General features: G+C 43.5%; 1 pseudogene; it reads right to left on the bottom strand.

Annotated features, from left to right (window-relative positions):
- Positions 1-8576: 8576 nt before the first annotated feature.
- LOC128564243 (uncharacterized) lies at positions 8577-8709 on the bottom strand (annotated as a pseudogene).
- Positions 8710-18812: the final 10103 nt, after the last annotated feature.

Here is an 18812-nt window from a genome sequence, read left to right as displayed (position 1 = left end):
TTCATCTATCTTCTTTTTTTTTTTTTTTTCATCTATCTTCTTTAGAGAAGGTTCTATTCATGTCTCTTGCCCATTGATACATGGGATTGTTGGCTTTTATCATGTGGATTAATTTGAGTTCTCTACAGATCCTAGTTATCAAGCTTTTGTCTGATTCAAAATATGCAAATATTCTTTCCCATTGTGTAGGTTGTCTATTTGCTTTGGTTGTTGTCTCCTTAGCTGTACAGAAGATTTTCAGTTTAATTAAGTCCCATTTGTTTATTTTTGTTGTTGTTGCAATTGCCATGGCAGTCTTCCTTATTAAGTCTTTCCCCAGGCCAGTATCTTCTGGTGTTTTTCCTATGCTTTCTTTGAGGATTTTTATTGTTTCATGCCTTAAATTTAAGTCCTTTATCCATCTTGAATCAATTTTTGTGAGTGGAGAAAGGTGTGGGTCCAATTTCAGTCTTTTACATGTGGATATCCAGTTCTCCCAGAACCATTTATTGAATAGGGAGTCTTTCCCCCAAGGTATGATCTTCTTTGGTTTATCGAAGATTAGGTGGTTGTAAGATGTTAGTTTCATTTCTTGGTTTTCTATTCAATTCCAAATGTCTATGTATCTATTTTTGTGCCAGTACCATGCTGTCTTGACCACTATGGCTTTGTAGTACAGCCTAAAATTTAGTATGGTGATGCCCCCAGCTTTGTTTTTATTACTAAGAACCTCCTTAGCTATACAGGGTTTCTTCTGGTTGCATACAAAACGCAGAATTATTTTTTCCAAATCTTGAAAGTACGATGTTGGTATTTTAATAGGAATGGCACTGAATAGGTAGATTGCTTTGGCAAGTATAGACCTTTTAACAATGTTGATTCTTCCCAGCCATGAGCATGGTATGTTCCTCCATTTGTTAATATCCTCTGCTATTTCCTTTCTTAGGATTTCATAATTTTCTTTATAGAGGTCCTTTACCTCCTTTGTTAGGTATATTCCTAGGTATTTCATTTTCATTGAAGCTATGGTGAAGGGAGTTGTGTCCTTAATTAGCTTCTCATCTTTACTGTTACTGGCGTATACAAAGGCAACTGATTTGTGGACATTGATTTTATATCCTGAGACGTTACTATATATTTTTTAATCACTTCCAGGAGTCTCATGGTTGAGTCTTTGGGGTTCTCTAAGTATAAGATCATGTCGTCAACAAAGAGGGAGAGTTTGACCTCCTCTGCTCCTATTTGGATTCCCTTTATTTCCTTGTCTTGCCTAATTGTATTGGCTAGAACTTCCAGCACTATGTTGAATAGTAATGGTGACGGAGGACAACCTTGTCTGGTTCCAGTTCTCAGAGGAAAAGCTTTCAGTTTTACTCCATTCAGTAAAATATTAGCTGTGGGTTTGTCATAGTTTCATAAATGTGCCACCTCTCCTTCCTGTCTTCTAATCCTTGCTGACACCTTTCTCTGTCTGAACCCAACTGAAAGTCAAGTGTGAAGGGAGCCCAAGAGATGGGGGATGTGCAGGGCTAAGCTTCCCCCAGAGAAGGGCCAGTGGTAGAGAATGAACACAGACTGACCAGCTAAAGCCCCCTTTACCAAATTAATGCTAGCCATTATATCAAGAATTAGTAAATGACTTATTGTATATAAAATTCTTAGAAAATTCCCTGGCAGATAGGAGGCATTATACCCTGTTAGCTATTATTATTGCTGCTATGATTAGTCCTATTTTACAAATAAGGAAACTAAGGCTCCTGGGCTTTATTTTTTTTTTTTTTTCAGAGTAGAGGAACTCATTGTTATTTTTATTTATTTATCTTTTTTTTTTTTTTTTTTTTTGTAGAAACAGAGTCTCACTTTATGGCCCTCGGTAGAGTGCTGTGGCCTCACACAGCTCACAGCAACCTCCAACTCCTGGGCTGAAGCGACTCTCTTGCCTCAGCCTCCCAAGTAGCTGGGACTACAGGCGCCCGCCACAACGCCCGGCTATTTTTTGGTTGCAGTTCGGCCGGGGCCAGGTTTGAACCCGCCACCCTCGGTATATGGGGCTGGCGCCTTACCGACTGAGCCACAGGCGCCACCCTGTTTATTTATCTTTTAATGTTTGGGATTCATTGAGGGTACAAAGAATTAAGTTACATTAATTGCATTTGTTGGGTAAAGTTCCAAGGCAACACTTTTACACAGCTAGTGGGACTGCAAACTAATATAAACTTTTTGGAAGGATCATCGGCTTTAAGCAATTTCTTCTTTTTTTTTTTTTTTGTAGAGACAGAGTCTCACTTTACTGCCCTCGGTAGAGTGCTGTGGCATCACACGGCTCACAGCAACCTCCAGCTCTTGGGCTTATGTGATTCTCTTGCCTCAGCCTCCCAAGTAGCTGGGACTACAGGCGCCCGCCACAAGGCCCGGCTATTTTTTTGTTGCAGTTCGGCCGGGGCTGGGCTTGAACCCACCACCCTCGGTATATGGGGCCAGCGCCTACTCACTGAGCCACAGGTGCCGCCCGAGTGACAAGATCTTACATTTACATCCTTTACTTTGCTTTCTACTTTACTGTCTAGTTATAGCATGGGTTGACTCATAAGAAATTGCATAATTACAGTAGAGGCTGGACCACCGTGGTCCAAAGGCATCCTTTGGTTTGGATAGACCTTGTAGATAGAATGTTCAAAAGATTCCCACACAAACATTACAAACCTATTTTCTGTGTAGCTCCTTTGCACTAACCACATCTACAGAAAAGACCCTAAATCCTAAAAACTTTAACCTCAAGAATATATGAAGTTTGGTGATTTCCTCAGTAGTTTGGAGCTAAGTCAGAGACCAAAGTTTAACAGGTGCAGATTTACGACACAGATTTGATTCAGCAGGTCTTTGGCCTGGAGCTTTGCATTTTGCCAATATTTGACTAATACTTGACCAGTTTGACCTACAAACATGGCAGTTTCATGGCTTCATTTTAGTGGTTCTGATTCTGATTTAAATAGTTCATGGAGCAGCAACATTTCATTTAGAAATCTTTTTTTTTTTTTTTTTTGTAGAGACAGAGTCTCACTTTATGGCCCTGGGTAGAGTGCTGTGGCCTCACACAGCTCACAGCAACCTCCAACTCCTGGGCTTAAGTGATTCTCTTGCCTCAGCCTCCCAAGTAGCTGGGACTACAGGCGCCCGCCACAACGCCCGGCCATTTAGAAATCTTTTAAAACTCATTCCATTGGTAAACACACTGCTTTAGAATATTCTACAAATGACTATCACTTCTGATGTTTTCCTTCTTATTGAAGATTTCAACTAAATTTGAATATCCAAGAAATCTGTGACATTGAGCTTTTAAGGTATTTGTAAAGAGTTTACATGGGTGAAGCACCCTACCCAAATTCCTGGTACATAGGAGGTGCTCAGAAGAATTGAGTGATAAGCTATCACCACAATAGTCACCAGTGTGAACATGTATAAATGTTGTATAGCATGTTGTAATATGGTCTTTGCTGGTTATGCATTCATTGAATACATTATTCTATTTAGTTTAGTTAAATCACCTAAAAAAACATTTGCAACATATTCAATTGAAATGCAAAATCATATTGCAAGTATATAAAAGGTAGTATTACATTGTTACGTAAACACTCTTCTAGTAGTTACCAGGGACATTGAAGAAAAAAGAAAGGGATTTTCGATGCATTTGTCTTAATTGCATGTTAGGCAATGTCATTATTATGATTTCTTTCTTAATGAGATTAGGAAATTATTTCTTACACACAGATGTCTGTCTTGTGGTGAATTTGAGGAACCCATGTATGTGATTAATATGAAAACATTGGGCCAGGCTCAGTGGCCCATTCCTGTAATCCTGGCACCCTGCGAGGCAGAGGCAGGTGGATTGCCTGAACTCAGGAGTTGGAGACCAGCCTGAGCAAGAGCAAGACCCCATCTCTAATAAAAGAAAGAGAGAGAAAAAAAAAAAAAAAAACTAGCTGGGAGTTGTGGTGGCACTTGTCCCAGCTACTCAGGAGACTCAGGCAAGGGGAATGCTTGAGCCCAAGAATTTGAGGTTGCTGTGAGCTATGACGCCACGACCCAGGGTGACAGTGAGACTCTGTCTCAAAAAAAAATTAATAAATTAAGAAATAAATATAGGGGGTGGCGCCTGTGGCTCAGCTAGTAGGGCGCCAGCCCCATATACCAAGGGTGGCGGGTTCAAACCCAGCCCTGGCCAAACTGCAACAACAACAACAAAAAAATAGCCCGGCGTTGTGGTGGGCACCTATAGTCACAGCTGCTCGGGAGGCTGAGGCAAGAGAATCACGTAAGCCCAAGAGCTGGAGGTTGCTGTGAGCTGTGTGACACCACGGTATTCTACCCGAGGGCAGTACAGTGAGACTCTTCCTCTACAAAAAAAAAAAAAAGAAAAAAAAATATAGAAACAGTATTATAAATAAGAATTTTAAAGAATAAAATATTCATTTTATAATTTTGGTATTATACCCAAACTCCCACTTATTATCTAATGCAAATTCTTACCTTTTGACAAGTTCATTGAAACTTCTGTAAGAAATTTTTCTCTTTGATGCATTTTTTTCACTGCTCTTAAATACAGAGAAAAATGTGTGCGGCACACCAACTGATGCATGAGGCCGAGGAGTCAGCCAGGTCCGCAGGCGTTCTTTGGCTTGGATAGACCTTGTAGATAGAATGTTCAAAAGGTTCCCACACAAACATTACAAGCCTGTTTTCTCTGCAGCTCCTTTGCACTAACCACATCTACAGAAAAGACCCTAAATCCTAAAAACTTTAACCCCAGAATACAGGAAGTTCGGTGATTTTTCTCAGCAGTTTGGAGCTAGATCAGAGACGAAAGTTTAACAGGTACAGATTTACGACACGGATTTGATTCAGCAGGTCTTCAGCTTGAGGCATTGCATTTTTAGGACCCTGCAGGTGATCCATTGTTGCTACCTGCAGACCACACTTTGAGTAGCAAAAAACTAGACATTTCCACCTTCATGACCTCCCAGCATCTCACAGGCAATAAACATCTTCCTCTCCAAATAACGTCTTCCTCTCCAAACCAGTTTTCCCCTTGAATTCTTTTTAATTTTTGCCACTCTTTATTCTCCACCTAACCACAGAGCAATGGGAGGCTCCTTCTAAGTTCTTCCACGATCACATTCAAATCAGCTGTGAAGTTCTTCTGACCCTTCCCATGTTTCTCATCACTTTCCATTCCATGGCTGCTCCTGGGACCCAGACCTTTCATTCCTAACTGTCCTTCCTGCTCTCTCAGTCTGCACCCTACCTCCTCCACCTGCATGCACACCTGATTGTTATGTGAATGCTCTGATAAACACTGCCTGGAATAGAGCCTACAGACCTCAACCTAGCACTGCAGGCCTCATGCTCCCGCCCTGTGTTCCCATTCTTATCTCCTACCATTGTCACATGTAAACTTCCCGGATTACTTGCCATGGCCTGTATACCTTTGATACTTTCAGTTCTCCTGAAGGATCCCAAGTTCTTATGTCACTTTAAATATCATATAAGTGCTACAAAGTGTCATGCTCATCCAAAGAGCCTGGGGTGAGGAGCTTCATGACATCAGTGAAATTTCTCTGGGCCTGGAGGGGAATAAGGATCTCTACAGAGATTATTGACTGTTTCTGTATTTCTATATCATTGAACTTATTTGATGGACATTCATTATTTAATAAAAGAAATGATGCAATAACAGTTTTAATAAGTACATTAACAATAACAAAAGAGCATCCCTTGGTCCTCTGTTCCCATTACCCGATAAACAATCAAATAATTACAAATCACATTGTAATTGCTTTTTCTTTCTTTCTTTCTTTTTGTAATTGCTTTTTCTTATGTCTCTTCTATACCAAGCCTCTCCCTAAGAGGGAATGTATCTTGTTCATATTTGTATCTGCAATATTTAATGTAATTTGTGACACAAGGAAGGCATTCAATCAAATGGACCTGGGGTTTAGAGCCAGAAGTTTATACAGTATTGCAGGGAATCTTTTTAAGAAATAAAATTCAAAAAAAAAAAAAAGAAAGAAAATTCAAAATTCACTCTCTCCCCCCAACTTTACCCCTATACCTCAGTTTTCAAAAACATGTGATCTTGGAATACATTCCTGGGACCCCTTGTAGGACCTTGAAAGGGGACCATGTAACTGAGTTAGGAGGAGATTCTGAAGCTTACGCATCTTTAACCACATGGTATATCAAATCCTACTTTCAATAAAAAGTGAAGAAATCCTGTTGATTTACTTGTGATTTTAATAACTGTTACCTTTCCTGCTATGCTGTCTAAGTATGGGGGCAGACAATATCATACATCTGAAGGTGTTCTGCTTTTAGAAAGGCATTCCAGAAGCCAGCGGGTTTGGAAAACTAAAAAAGAGACAGAGAAAGGGAAGGAAGTTTCTTTCAGGCTATATGTCTGATTTTTCTAGAGGTACCAGAGTTTTCTGGAGTTTGGAGGAATTTCAGATACCCTTGGGATCTGTCTTTGACAGTGCAACCTCCACTAACAACTATTCTAGTGAAGTCAACAGTTTTCAAATGTTTGTATTTTGAAATGAAACATCTTCTTGTAACACCACATCCTCTAAGTCCTTCAAAAAGTTTCCAAATAATATTTCCTTCTAACTGGAAACTTCCTTAGGAAATCTGAGACTTTGAGTTTAATCTGTATTCTTAATGATACTCTTCAAGGGCACTTCCTTATAGCTTGACAAGAGGAAACACAGTATTAGACACTGTTGGAGTTTCATGTAATTTCATCATAGAAAGTTACTGAGATTCATTGGTATTTGCTGTTTGTGTGAATGGAGGCAGCTGAAAGGTGCATGGCTTGACCAGCATTCCTGCATATATAACTCCTTATCTAAACCTGGTTCATAGCATTAATACCATACTTATGATCTTGCTTATATCTTTGTTTACTGTTGGTCTAGGCAGCCTTCCAGATAATGGTAAATAGCCATCAATGTAGACTATTAAATGCTGCTACTAGATTCAAAGACCATTTCATTTCCTAGTAGGACGTTAGATTCCAGGTCTGCAAAAAGCAATATGACTGAAGAACCACTGGCCCGGTGAGTTCTCACACGTATCATATCAGCTCCACCTCTTTCCTTGCCACCGCCCTCCAGGTGAACCATCCCGGCTATCCTTGGTGCCTTTGTTCCCTTCATTACATCTAGATTACTCCCGCCAGTCTTTGCCCAGCATGGGTGGAAAAATGGTTCAAATCGTAACTCTTCTTTTTACCAGTCGTGTCCCCTTGGATCCATCCTCTTCAAACCTCACTTTCCTCATCTGTAAAATGTTGATACTAACAATGCTGCTCTGCTGGGTACCTCACAGCGGGCCTTCATTCGGTGGCCTGCAATCATCATCGTTTCCTTTATGATTAGTTGCCTCACTTCTTTCAGGCTTCACCTTTTTGGCTTTTCTCTAGTAATTCTTTATAATTATTGATAATTTTACAAATAACTGTTCAAAATCATGTTGCATTTGTTAAGTTTTACTTTTTGAGCTAGATTTAAGCTCTTTTTTTTTTTAATTTTTCGAACATGGACAAGTTTATAATGTACAGTGTAGATGTGCAGTTAGCACCTACACTATTTGTTGGATTTTTTTTTTTATTAAGTCAAATACACATAGATCATGAATATATTTAAGCTCTTTGAAGTCAAATCTCCTGTTAACGCTTTACATATCCTGCTGTAGGAGTCTTATATCTGTTGCAGTGGTTGTCAACAGTGCAATTAATCTGTATCCCTGGAAGTGGTATTTTTTTTTTAATTATTTATTTATTTATTTTTTTGAGACAGAATCTCAAGCTGTCGCCTTGGGTAGAGCGCCATGGCATCATAGCTCCCAGCAACCTCCAATTTGGGCTCAAGTGATCCTCTGGCCTCAGTTTTTCTATTTTTTAGTGGAGACGGGGTCTTGCTGTTGCTCAGGCTGGTTATGAACACCTGAGCTCAAGCAATCCACCCACCTCGGCCTCCCAGAGTGCTAGGATTACAGGCATGAGCCACCACGCCCAGCTGGAAGTGGTATTTTAAGGAAGTATAAAAACATTTCTCCTGTGCTCCCCATTTGTGGTTATTCTGCTTTTGCTGCTTAGATGATAAAACCTAAAGCACCTCTTCCAGATTGGAGACTTTCTAACCTTCCCCAGTAAAGACGGTAAAGGAAGAAGGCTTTTATAGGTCTGCTTTATATGAGATTTTTCTCAATGTTTAATTATGTAACTATTATTAACCTTTTTCCCCCCAGTCTTTGTAGAGACCACCCAAAATTGCCAACTAGGCCAAAGTATGCTCACTCACACCTGTAATCTCAGCACTTGGGAGGCCGAGACAGGTGGATTGCCTGAGTTCAGGAGTTCGAGACCAATCTGAGCCAGAGCAAGCCCTCGTCTCTAAAAATAGCTAGGCGTTGTGGTGGGTGCCTGTAGTCCCAGCTACTTGGGAGACTGAGGCAACAGAATCTCCTGAGCCCAAGAGTCTGAAGTTGCCGTGAGCTATGACACCATAGCCCTCTACCGAGGGTGACAAAGTACAACTCTATCTCAAAAAAAAAAAAAAAATTGCTAACTATATTGCAAGTTATCATAATAGGGTATTGGGGAAAGTTTTCAATTAGCAATAATCATGCTTCTGATAAACCTCATTGGCTACAATACTGCCACCGCACAAAGCTGAACCACTACTAACTTCACATTGTGATTAGAGTTTCAAGACTTTAATGACACATTGCTATTAAGTATGTAGTCAATGCATGAGGATGACACTGAGGTGATTCCATGCTTGGAAACAAAATGATCTTCAGACAAATAACTTAAGAGCATCACATCTATAGAGGGAGTGATAGGATTAACCTACCTCCAAGAGATGATCGGTAGGGGCAGCGCCTGTGGCTCAGTGGGTAGGACGCCAGCCCCACATACCAAGGGTGGCGGGTTCAAACCCAGCCCTGGCCAAACTGCAACAACAACAAAAAAAATAGCCGGGTGTTGTGGCAGGCGCCTGTAGTCCCAACTACTCAGAAGGCTGAGGCAAGAGAATCGCCTAAGCCCAGGAGTTGGAGGTTGCTGTGAGCTGTGTGATAAAGTGAGACTTTACCTGGGCACTCTATGGAGGATGATAAAGTGAGACAGAGTCAAAAAAAAAAAAAAAAAAGAAAGAATCTGTAAATATGACCTTGACGGTATCAGTGAATAGTCAGATTTCATCAAAGGGCAACTAAGGTTCAGTCTTGAAAGCTATTTTCTTCTTCTTCTTCTTCTTCTTCTTCTTTTTTTTTTTTTTTTTTTTTTTTTGTTTGAGACAGAGTTTCACTCTGTTGCTCCAGGCCACAGTGCCATGGCATCATAGCTCATCACAAAATCAAACTCCTGGGCTTAAGTGATCCTCTTGCCTCACCTCCCAAGTAGTTGGCACACAGTCCCTGCCACATCTGGCAATTTTTTTTTTTTTTTTTTTTAGAGACAGGTCTCCCTTTTGCTCAAGCTAGTATCGAACTCCTGAGCTCAAGCAATCCACCCACCTAGGCCTCCCAGAGTGCTAGGATTACAGGCATGAGCCACTGTACCCAGGCAAGAAAGCTGTTTCTTAATTATAGATATTACAACGTAACAAAGAAATAATGTTGCTAATTAACAACTGCCAGGTGCAGGGCGGCCCTGTGGCTCAAAGGAGTAAGGCGCCAGCCCCATATGCTGGAGGTGGTGGGTTCAAACCCAGCCCTGGCCAAAAAAACTGGAAAAAAAAAAAAGAAAAGAATTAACAACTGCCAGGTGGAGAGTAATGGAATCTTAAAGAAAGAGAAAGCCAGCAAAATAGATTTTGAGCAGAGTTAATCAAATATTCTCTTGGGAAGAGATGTCATGCATTTTGAATTGCTCACGCACAGGAACTATAGGTAGACTCTGAAATTGGATGAGAATAGTTTTGAAGTTTACATGGTCTGCCTAAGCTATCCAAGGTAATACCATCTCTGTTGGTTTCTTCTAAGAAACCTTCTGAAGATTATTACTTCAGCTTCTTAGCACTGATAACTGCAGTGCTCTCTTAAAAAGTACTTCCACCACTGAAAATGTGTATTCTGGTTGAACCATCAATTCCTTACAGGGGTATATGGAAGATCTGCGCAGCCTGAAAATTATTTTACAATTGGTGAGGCTATCTTTAAGAAAAATAACACAGGGCAGTGCCTGTGGCTCAAGGAGTAGGGTGCTGGCCTACCAGAGGTAGTGGATTCAAACCTGGCCCTGGCCAAAAACTGCAAAAAAAAAATTACTATGCAATGGATATTATTACGTTCCTTTTACATTTAAACAAATTAAGGTGCAGAGAGCGCAAGTAATTTGGTCATGGTCACACAGTAAGAGATGGAGCTAGCTTTGAAAACATTCTGCAAAGTTTGAGATTTTCAGTAGCATGCTATATGTATTATCAATACTTAAGAGATTATCGGGCGGCACCTGTGGCTCAGTCGGTAAGGCACCGGCCCCATATACCGAGGGTGGCGGGTTCAAACCCGGCCCCGGCTGAACTGCAACCAAAAAATAGCTGGGCGTTGTGGTGGGCACCTGTAGTCCCAACTACTCGGGAGGCTGAGGCAAGAGAATCGCTTAGGCCCAGGAGTTGGAGGTTGCTGTGAGCTGTGTGATGCCATGGCACTCTACCGAGGGCCATAAAGTGAAATTCTGTCTCTACAAAAAAAAAAGAGAGATTATAAAAAATAATAATAATACTAACACAAACTGGCAAATATGAAATTGCTCCCAGGCTGTTGGAAGGGACCAGTGCAAGGGAGGGGTTTGAAGCTGAAGCTTTGTTGGCATCGAGGTGTAGCCTTTGGAGTTGGGTTAGGGTCAGTTCTGACAGCCTGTCCACTCCGGGTGCACCAACCTGCAGAGCTGAGGGTCAGACCTCAGCAGAAGCCTTCTCACTCTTATCCCACAGCACTTATATTTTACTAACATGAATGCAACAGAAGAGTCAAATTCCAAACCGTTTCTTAAAAGAATAATAATCTCTTTATGACTCTACCTGTATTATCATTATCCTGTTAAAAAAGTACAGACGCTCTCTCCCATTTCTTAGCTCTTCCCAAATTCTGTCTAGCTTTCTGAATTGCAAATACATAGCAATGCTAAAGCATGGAAAGAAAAAAAAACTGTAAAGATATGGGCTGTGCCCAAAACAAGATTCAAACATTGATGGGCCAGAAAGAGGAGAAAATTTAGAGCAGTAGACGCAAAGAATGAAGTGGCCTGACACACTGTGGGTCTGGAGGGAGCCAGCCAGGCCAGGAGGGTAACAGGGCAGAGAGACGCTCCCTCTAGGAGAGAGTGCGAGTTCCACAGCTTAAAGCCAGAGGCTGGAATGGGACTCTACTATTCCTGAGAGGAGGCTGACAAAAATCTGAAACCTGGGGACATGGTTTATATTAAAGTATGTACCTAAAAACACAGAGGCCACAGTCGTAGCCCAGAGACTAGGAATTGAGCCATGCTATACACTCATCCAATCACAAGATCTAGAATATCACCTCTTTCAGCTGCCTACGTAAAACCTGGCTCTAGGTTAAGGAACCCAGTGAGTTAAAACGGGCTGTTAATAAATACTGCCTGCACCTAACTGGTATAGGAGCCACTAGCCATATGCAGCTCATTATATTTAAATTCATATTCATTAAAATTAAACAAAATTAAAAATACAGTTTCTCAAGTGGCTACTGGACTGGACAGTGGAGATACAAAATACCTCCATCACTGCAGAAAGTTTTATTGGCTAGAGCCGACCTAGACAGAGAAAGCGAAGTACAAGGAGAGATGAAAGAAAAGAGTGTAGCAAAAAAAAGAAAGAAAGAAAGAAAGAAGAGTGTAGCAAAGAAGTATTCCACTGTAGACTTGCCACACAATCAAAATTCTAAACATATGATGAAAACACTAAGGTACAGTATTTTTTGGATATTTTCCCAAAATATTTATTGAAAAATATTTTCAGTAAATATTGTTTTAAGTTAAATTAACAAAAATTACAATATGAACAGTCCAAATACACTTCAAATGAAATAAATGTAATTAGAACAGGCTGATAAATATCTTTAAATGGGAATGCTAAGAATTCTCCATGATAATATCTATAAAAAAGAGCAGTAAATGAGAAAGGAAAACCAACTAAAATGGAAAATAAGACACCTATCTTTCTGATAAAGAACAAAATAGAAAACCTAAAAATGAAAGATTACAAAATTCAGTTTTCCTGGTTGTGGTCCAGTCCCACAGGGCCCTAGTGCGGGCCAGCCCTGGACATGCTGGATGGCTTTAACAAATGACTTTGGATGAAGGTTTCCCCATCAGTCGGGCCAGAACTTTCTTGGAACTCAGCTGTAGACAGAGACCGAGGTCATCAACCACAGTCATACAGAGGCTCGGCACTGATACCCTAACTAAGGATAATTGCACAATATTTTCTAGAAATGGGCATCTCAGCAATGATGAAGTAGTGAAACCAGGGATGCCATCTTCTGTGGGACTTTGCAAATCATGTGAGCAGAAGAGCTAATGACTGTGATGACTTAATATCAACCCTATGGATACCTTTTCTGTTTGACTTCTATTTTATTCAACATATTTTTATTAACTTCTACTATGTTATGGGTCCTGCACTAATCTTAGAAATACAAAGGGGAGAAAAGAAGCCCTCAGAGTTTTCGATTGTAACATAAGTGAGGGGGTGGATGCAGAAGCAAGTACTCACTGTTTAATGAGAAGCGGGGCACAGAGGGAATGGTGTGGACTGTCTCTTGGAAGGATTTCATGTACTGTTCATGGTGGCTCAAGCCTGTAATCCAAGCAATCCTCCCAATCGTCTGGGAGGCTGAGGCAGGAAGATCGCTTGAGGTCAGGAATTTGAGACCAGCCTGAGCAAAAGTAGGATACCGTCTTTACTAAAAATAGAAAAAATTAGCTGGGGAGCATGGTGGGTACCTGTAGTCTCAGCTACTCCAAAGGCTGAGGCAGGAGGATTGCTTGAACTCAACTTTGAGGTTGCTGTGAGCTAGGCTGAAGACATGGCACTCTAGGCTGGGCAACAGAGTGAGACTCCAAAACAAAAACAAAAAGCTTCACAAAGAAACTGAATGTGCACTTAAAAATCTTACCAAATGTTTGGAAATGTGATATTTACGATCACCCATTGGTATCCAGGGGAGAGTGGTACCAGCATTTCCACCACCCACCCTCTGTAGATTCTGAGGCCGGATACTCCAATTCCCAGGTCAGCCCTGTGAAATCTGGAAATACAAAAAGCCAATCTTCTGATCCCCCTCCCCATGCATGGGCTCTGCACCCTGTGAACACTGTATTCTAAATCCTGGTTGGTTGGACTTGCTGATGCAAACAATAAACTCCAGATGACATTTTTTTAATGTGGACAAAAGGACCAAAGAAAAAGAGGAGGAAGAGGAAGGAGGGATAGAGGAGGAGACGGAGGGAAAGGGGGAGAGAGGAGGAGAGGGAGGGGAAAGGGGGAGATAGGAGGAGAGGGAGGGGAAGGAGGGAGAGAGGAGGAGAGGGAGGGGAAGGGGGAGAGAGGAGGAGGTGGAGGGGAAGGAGGGAGAGAGGAGGAGGCGGAGGGGAAGGAGGGAGAGAGGAGGAGGCGGAGGGGAAGGAGGGAGAGAGGAGAAGAAGGAGGGGAAGGAGGGAGAGAGGAGGAGAGGGAGGGGAAAGGGGGAGATAGGAGGAGAGGGAGGGGAAGGAGGGAGAGAGGAGGAGAAGGAGGGGAAGGGGGAGAGAGGAGGAGAAGGAGGGGAAGGGGGAGAGAGGAGGAGAAGGAGGGGAAGGAGGGAGAGAGGAGGAGGTGGAGGGGAAGGGGGAGAGAGGAGGAGAAGGAGGGGAAGGAGGGAGAGAGGAGGAGGTGGAGGGGAAGGGGGAGAGAGGAGAAGAAGGAGGGGAAGGAGGGAGAGAGGAAGAGGTGGAGGGGAAGGGGGAGAGAGGAGAAGAAGGAGGGGAAGGAGGGAGAGAGGAGGAGAGGGAGGGGAAGGAGGGAGAGAGGAGGAGGCGGAGGGGAAGGGGGAGATAGGAGGAGAGGGAGGGGAAAGGGGGAGATAGGAGGAGAGGGAGGGGAAGGAGGGAGAGAGGAGGAGAAGGAGGGGAAGGGGGAGAGAGGAGGAGAAGGAGGGGAAGGAGGGAGAGAGGAGGAGGTGGAGGGGAAGGGGGAGAGAGGAGAAGAAGGAGGGGAAGGAGGGAGAGAGGAGGAGGTGGAGGGGAAGGGGGAGAGAGGAGAAGAAGGAGGGGAAGGAGGGAGAGAGGAGGAGGTGGAGGGGAAGGGGGAGAGAGGAGGAGAGGGAGGGGAAGGAGGGAGAGAGGAGGAGGTGGAGGGGAAGGGGGAGAGAGGAGAAGAAGGAGGGGAAGGAGGGAGAGAGGAGAAGAAGGAGGGGAAGGGGGAGAGAGGAGGAGAGGGAGGGGAAAGGGGGAGATAGGAGGAGGTGGAGGGGAAGGGGGAGAGAGGAGGAGAGGGAGGGGAAGGAGGGAGAGAGGAGGAGAGGGAGGGGAAGGAGGGAGAGAGGAGGAGGCGGAGGGGAAGGGGGAGAGAGGAGAAGAAGGAGGGGAAGGAGGGAGAGAGGAGGAGAGGGAGGGGAAGGAGGGAGAGAGGAGGAGGTGGAGGGGAAGGGGGAGAGAGGAGAAGAAGGAGGGGAAGGAGGGAGAGAGGAGAAGAAGGAGGGGAAGGGGGAGAGAGGAGGAGAGGGAGGGGAAGGAGGGAGAGAGGAGAAGGAGGGGAAGGGGGAGAGAGGAGGAGAGGGAGGGGAAGGAGGGAGAGAGGAGGAGAGGGAGGGGAAGGAGGGAGAGAGGAGAAGGAGGGGAAGGGGGAGAGAGGAGGAGACGGAGGGAACGGGGGAGAGAGGAAGAGAGGGGGAGGGGAAGGAGGGAGAGAGGAGAAGAAGGAGGGGAAGGAGGGAGAGAGGAGAAGAAGGAGGGGAAGGGGGAGAGAGGAGGAGAGGGAGGGGAAGGAGGGAGAGAGGAGGAGAGGGAGGGGAAGGAGGGAGAGAGGAGAAGGAGGGGAAGGGGGAGAGAGGAGAAGACGGAGGGAACGGGGGAGAGAGGAAGAGAGGGGGAGGAAAGGGGGAGAGAGGAGGAGATGGAGAGGAAGGAGGGAGAGGGGAGGAGAGGGAGGGGAAGGGGGAGAGAGGAGGAGGCGGAGGGGAAGGAGGGAGAGAGGAGAAGAAGGAGGGGAAGGGGAGAGAGGAGGAGAGGGAGGGCAAAGGGGGAGAGAGGAGGAGAGAGGAGGAGAGGGAGGGGAAGGAGGGAGAGAGGAGAAGAAGGAGGGGAAGGTGGAGAGGGAGGGGAAGGGGGAAGAGAGGAGGAGAGGGAGGGGAAGGACGGAGAGTGGAGGAGAGGGAGGGGAAGGAGACATGAGAAGGACACTGCCCTAAGCCAATCACCTAAACTTTGAAAAGATTTTGCATCTTTACCCACATCTCTGCTGCAAGGTGAATCTTTTAAAAAGTACTTTTTCCAGAGTAGAGAAGTAGACATAATGGTCAAGTATGATGAATCAAATAGATGAGTTGTTTTTTTTTTTTTTTTCTTTAAAACTTTCTCTCATATTTTCAGGTGCCAAGTAGGGTTTTGTGTTTATTTACTTTTTTTTTTTTTTTTTTTAGCTCTAGTCATTCTCTCTGAGGATTTTCATTCCTATTAGCTCCATCACCTCCCATTTCATTTCCAATGTGATATTCCATCCCACTGTGAATCTGGATACTTCACTCATTTTTGAACTTTCCTTTCAGTTACAAAGTTCCCAGAATTGTAAGTCAGCTGTAAACCTGTTGAATTTGATTTTTGGACACCTGCAAAACTTTTCTCTAGATTTCGTAGGACTTTAGTTATCCTGTAGCTGATGTGCCTGATCACTCTGAAAGGCAGGGAGAGAGGTCACTGGGAAGGGACCACCTGGACCCTCCGGTAGTTGAGCTGTCCTTTGCATTCCACTGGTAACACTTCGGGCCCTACTCACCCGCTCCCTCTGGCCTGATATCTGAAAGCAGCAATGTCAGTGCCAAGGACCAGATGTCTAGAACTTCCCTACAAATTCAAGACACTGTGAAATAATGATGCAAAAATAGTCACAATCTATAGTATTTCACAGTTACACAGCCTGCTTCTCTTCGTTCTTAGTATTTTAAATATAAGCAAATATTGTGTCTTCCTTATATTTATCTATGTTTCTCATTTGCTTTAGAATTGTACTTTCTTTGAATTGTCTCCCATCGTGTGGGGCTATGACCTTGTTGAGTTCTTAAGTTATTATTAATGGGTTGGTGCCTTTAGCTCAGCAGCTAGAGCACCAGCCACATACACCAAGGCTGGCAGGTTCAAACCCGGCCCTGGCCTGCCGAACGACAATGACAACTACAACAACAACAAGAACAAAAAATAGCTGGGCATTGGGGCAGGCACCTGTAGTCCCAGCTACTTGGGAGGTTGAGGCTGAGGTTGCTGTGAGCTGCGTCGCCATGGCACTCTACCAAGGGTGACATAGTGAGACTCTGTCTGAAAAAAAAAAATTATTATTCATGGTTCTGAAGACCTTTCAGGGGGAAATAACTTGATCTCACCCAGAAAAGAACACTGTCCATTGTCCCATCCACAAGGGAACAACACCTAGTGGGCCCCTTGGTACCCCAAGGGTTTAATGTTTCCAGCCTCCAAGGTCTGTGTAGCAAGTATGTGATACTGAAGGACTTAATCTCAGGCAGTGGGAGGGAAGGAGACTTGTGGATGAGGATGAGAAGAGGGTGCACTGTGCATGTGATGGTCCATTTCCAGGGTGCTTGGGGTGATGAGAAGCAAGCCTGCTAGCCATGCTCTTCCTCCCCCTTATCAGTCAAGGAAAAAATGAAGAAGGGCAGGGCGCGGCCACAGCTCTGGGATTGCAGATTATCGGGTCAGTGAGGGCAGGGCCGTAGTCAAGCCTGGCACAGCTTCCATTACAGGAAGAGCCCTGTACCCACTCACTCTAACTCTGTTCCCATTATTGTATCACTGTGACCGGAGAATAGCAATGAATTTTTAATTATATGTCATCGATACTGATATCACTATACATGATCATGATTCTTGCAATTTCAGGATTTGGAAAGCTCTCTAGGAAAATTTCCTTCAAACAGCAAAGATCTACACTCCAAAGCAAACTTAGCTCTCTTCTTCTCTGCAAAGCCTGAAGTTATCTTTTTTTTTTTTTTGTGACAGAGTCTCAAGCTGTTACCTTGGGTAGAGTGCCATGGCATCATAGCCCACAGCAACCTCCAACGCTTGGGCTCAAGCAAGCCTCTTGCTTCAGTTTTTTCTTTCTTTCTTTCTTCTTCTTCTTCTTCTTCTTCTTTTTTTTTTTTTTTTGTAGAGACAGGGGTCTCAATTTTGCTTAGGCTGGTCTCGAACTCATGAGCTCAAGCTATCCACCAGCCTTGGCCTCCCCGAGTGCTAGGGTTATAAATGTGAACCACCACGCCCGGCCACTGCAGTTTTCTTTTGATATCTCCAGGACAGCTGCCTCGCCACAGGCCTCCCAACTCCTACTCTCACTTCCCTGCCCTTAACTCCCATCCATTCTTTCATAGATACCTTTTTAATTGAAAATTTTGAGATAATTATACATTCACATTCGGTTGTACAAATAATGCAGGACCATCCAGTTTCACCCAATGGTAACATCTTGCAAAATTACAGTTTTTATCACAACCAGGTATAGACATCGATACAATCCACCATCCTTAACAGATGTCCACAGTGTTATCTGTGCTCACTTTCCTGTGTAGGTGCATGTAGTTTTGCCCCATTTTATGTGTGTTCACCCCCACGGTCAAGATACAGAAGGGCTCTGTCACCACAAACACCCCTCTGGCTGCCCTCTTGTAACCACACACCCTCCTCTCCTAACGATGGGCTGCACTACTGTGCTCTTTCTTTCTAAAATTGTTTCATTTCAAGAATATTATATAAATGGAATCATATAGTGTGTAACCTCTGGGGACTGGATTTTTTACTCAGCAAACTTCCTTGGAGAGTCATTCAGATTTTTCATGTATCAACAGTCATTCTTTTTTGTTGTTGATTAATAATCCACAGTATATGTAAAGCCTGTTGTATACCCATCGGTGTAGGAGTGGTCCATTTTCTCTGCATCCTTCTTGTCAGCATTTGGTGGTGTCGCTATTTTTTACTTTGTCTACATCCTGATAGATACATAGCAATATTTCACTGTGGTTTTAGTTTGCACTTCCCAATTGTTAATTATTTTGAACATTTTTTTATGTGCTTGTTTGTCATCTATACTCTCTCTTCAGCAAACTTTTCATGTCTTTTGCTCATTTTCTAATTGAATTAACCTTTTTTTTTGAGAAGGAATCTCACTCTGTTGCCCTAGGCTTGAGTGCCCCTAGCATTGGCCTAGCTCACAGCAACCTTAACCTCCTCAGCCACTCAAATAGCTGAGACTACAGACGTGCACCACCACTCCTGGATGATTTTTTTATTATTAGTTAAGAAAGGATCTTGCTCTTGTGCAAGCCACTCTCATACTCCTGAGCTCAAGGGGTTCTTCTACCTTGGCCTCCCACCGAGTTAGGATTACAGGTGTGAGCCACTGCACCCAATCCTGTTTTGTTTTTAACTGTTGCATTTTGAGAGTTCTTTATATAATCTAAATACCAGTTCTTTGTCAGATATGTGATCTGCAAATATTCTCCCAGTCTGCAACTTGTGTTTTCATCCTCTTCACAGGAACTTTGGC

Source organism: Nycticebus coucang, chromosome 13, assembly GCF_027406575.1.
Source record: "Nycticebus coucang isolate mNycCou1 chromosome 13, mNycCou1.pri, whole genome shotgun sequence".
Classification (NCBI taxonomy): domain Eukaryota; kingdom Metazoa; phylum Chordata; class Mammalia; order Primates; family Lorisidae; genus Nycticebus; species Nycticebus coucang.
Note: the sequence above shows the minus strand (reverse complement) of the source record. Positions and strands in the feature narration are given on the sequence as shown.